Source organism: Alligator mississippiensis, chromosome 1, assembly GCF_030867095.1.
Source record: "Alligator mississippiensis isolate rAllMis1 chromosome 1, rAllMis1, whole genome shotgun sequence".
Lineage (NCBI taxonomy): Eukaryota > Metazoa > Chordata > Crocodylia > Alligatoridae > Alligator > Alligator mississippiensis.
The window spans coordinates 184,383,881-184,387,675 of NC_081824.1; positions in this window are offsets into that span (position 1 = coordinate 184,383,881).

Below are 3,795 nucleotides of genomic sequence, written 5' to 3' on the forward strand. Positions count from 1 at the left end.
AAACAAAGCCTTTTGCTCAACACCATCATTGCAACATATATCCAAAAGGTGGCAGTACTCATCCACCATTCCTTTCCTGTTGAGTGCCTAATAGTATCATAATGTTCATCTGTTTGCAATATCAATATCATCTGCTTCTCCCCTGATGTATTTTTATTTACAACAGATAGAGTGTAAATGTTCCATATTCTGCTGCGTTGAGGTGTACTTCTCTTCAGCAGACAATGTGCATGAGTACTGCAACTTACCTAGATTTTTGGCACATTATAGCTGCAGAGTACTTTTCTTCAGTCTCTGCTGTACAATGTAACACATCAAACTGCAACACAGTCCCCAACTGAATACAAGGTTTTAATTTGGCGGAAGAGCATGCTTTTCTCAATGTCATAAACCATAAACACAGCTGGAGCAGTTTATGAACTGCAGAAAAACTCTGAGTATTTTAGCCCAAGTATTAATTCAAAGATCACACTTTGTTATTTCCTGCTTCATTGTTGTTTGCAAAATAGTTTAATGTGCAGTGAGTCGTAAACTATTTAAAATCTGCCATATACATTGATGTGGTTTTATATTGTCAGAGAAGCCAGGATTACGCTGGTTTTGGTGTGAGGGAGAAAGGAATATTACACTGATAATGAAAACCACAACAAATTTACTTTTGAACAATCATTTCAATTACCTTACCACATAGATATTTAAATGCAAAATAAAAGCGATAATCCCCAAGGCAGGCCTGACAAGAAGAGAATCAGCTATATGCTTAAAAAAGGAAGCTAAGCACTTAGCAATGGGACTTAAATGGACAAAAATATGAATACTTTTATTAAGCAAGCAACCGAAAGTTTTAAATAGATAATAGATTCATTATAATTAATAATTAATAGTGGCTAGATTATGTCAGTGACAGAGGACAAGGTGGCCATACGTCACTAGAGCATCTGGCCCTTTATAATTTCAAAGCTTACTGGTAGAGTATACACTGTATATAGCTCTTCAGAAACAATTTTGTTGAACAGCATCCCTATACACATTTTTATACAGACATTTCTATGGTATTTACCTATGCTTCTTTCCTGCAATGAGCTTCATGTATGTGCAAGTGATTTTATCTTTTGGGTCTTTCTGCCACAATAGTTTTGTACCTAGTAATACTTGGTGACACAACCAAGTGAGAAAACCAAGGAAGGATGCTATTGTGAGTTTGTGATACTGAGCAAAACTAGTGAGAGTTTGTAAAGTCCATATTTTGTGGGCTTTGCAGCCAGAGTCACAATAGCTATTTTGAACAGGATTCAAATAATCTCAACATGTGCCTATATTTAGGCAGGGCAATGGCTGACTTTTGAGTGCCTGGTCCAGGAAAGAGATCCAGAATGACACACATCCAGCATGCCCATTGAGTCAGTGAAGCAACTTCAGAGTCGCCTAGGCATGATTCAGGTGTAAGAATGCAGGAGTCATAGGGCCAGAGGGAGAATAAGCCAAAAGGGAATATATGTTTGTAGCCCACTGGTTTAGGCTGTTGGTTATAGGCAGATGAAGTTATCTTTAAGTTAGCACTTTTCTTGTAGATAAAAAACCCTCTGGGGAAATGTAGAATGTACCTATATTGTTTCCATACCATGCCCTGGAGTGTTACCATGGAGCAGGACCACCCCTCTCACTCTTGTTCTACCCACACCACCTCCTGAACTTGAAGCATTGTATTCAGGTTAGTTTTATGAACCAAGTGTTACGTGAATTTGCGTACCTGCATGCACACACATTCCCACCAAGAGGTGGGGCTAATCTTAGTTGTGTTTGTCTCCAGTTGCTGTCTGTTTTTATGCTTACAGAGCATTCAGTTAAGCCTTTTGTTTTGTGCCTTAGAGATGGTTGCCCTGTTCCTCCCTGCTGGTCCCTGCACAATGTCACTGGGACAAGGAAACCCCTGTAATACACACAAGTTAGTGTGTCCATGACCACACACCCAGAGTTGCTCTGAGATTTCTTGTCTTGGGCATGCTTGTTGGTGTTGCTCAGGACTGCTCTAAGCTGGCTATGTTACTGCATGTCTAAGACTTGATATGTGTGGAGCAGCAACGTGTGGACAGGGTCATGCTTTGTGGTGGCATACCTGGATGGCACTCCATGGAGGCAGCATGGACAAGCCCTCAAAGTGGAAGCCAAGAATAATCTAGGCTGATTGACTCACACTTAGTTCTGTAGTAACATGGCTATACTGCTTCTGGGGTAGGAACTAATATTGGTAGAGCCAGTGAGGCACTGCCTTGTATTGCATAGATGTGCCCTAGAGGTTTGAGGGCCTTAATTGTGGGTATCTCATTGTTCACGTATGGATTTGAATATTAAGGAAGATTATTCTAAAATTATTCTTAACTTGACATAATTTTTAATTTAGTTTCAACTTTCTTGGCCTTTCAAGGATTATTTGTATAATTTGTTTCTATCAAGCATTTCACACTTAAAAATCAGTAGCTACTCCCAGCCTTAAACTCCATCTTAACATAATGCATCCTTTTTAGGAAGTGTCTGTACATGTAATTCTTACGGTATTTTTAAAAATGTGTACAATGTGCACTGGGAGCTGTGGAAGGCTGGGAAAGGATATACCGCATGGCTTCAGATTGTTAAAGGGAACTGAGCTGGCTAGCGATCTCAGCAGGACATAGGAAAAATGAGGAGGGAGGACAGAGAAATCCTATGAAATGCAGACTCTCCACATGCTCCTGAGCTTTCCTCTGCTCCCTCAGTTTTCATTCCTCTTATTGTGTCTGCTGGAACAGCCTAGAGGACTGAAGCAGACATCTGAGGAAAAAAATCACCTGATTTCTAGATACCTGGAAATCACTTATTTCTAGGAATACAAGGGGTACTCTTGAGGGACTATGGGCCTCTACTCATGAGCCAGAGAATACCACTGCAAAAGGCCCGTTTCTTATAATACCTGTATTTCTGGCTAAATTGTAATGTATGCCAGTCCAAAGCTCTGGTTAGTGAACCAGGTCCTGCCTACTCTGCTCTGTGACTTTCTCCTCCAAAAGCTGAGAGATCCTTTCCTCTTTTGTTTTATCCTTTTCCCTTGGAAACTTTTTTGTCTTTTTTAAAATGGAAGTTAAACTTCTAAGAAAACCTGTGCTTCCTTACTGCACAATGACAATCATGGTCTCACTTGGCATTGTTTTTTTCACTGGTGCAGCAATCTTATTTCCTTCCTTGGCGTCACTTCTGATCTTACATAGTGGGACTGAGATCAGCATTAGGCTCATAGTCCTTCAGTGAAGAACCTAATATGCATCCAGTAGCAATTAGACAACTTTGCCTGGAGATGTCCCAAGAGTAGCATGTAAGCTGATCTTAAAAGGATACTTATAATGATGCTCTTGAAATCTGCATAGCATGTAGAAGAGTGAGTTACAGGGAGCACCTTCATTTGAAACCAGCTGTGGCTACATCTGCTTAGCACCTCTGAAAATCAGGCCCATGATCATCCCATGCTTAGCTCTTAATCTGTGATAGAGATATTACCTGTGAGATGTCTGCGAGATTCTGATAATGTCTGTGAGATGCTCTGATACTACAGGAAAAAGACCATATCACTGTCTGGATTGGGCACTGCTTTTTAGGATTTCATCTATGTGTATGTCACCACCTTTAAAGTTAGGCTTTGTCACTATTCTTATGAGGTTGTGACTCATTTTGGAAGAGAGCATTTGGTATGGGATTTTCAAAAGTGCTCAGCAATGATCTAATTTTCCTCACTGTGAAGTTCATGTGAATTTTTCAGTTGACTTC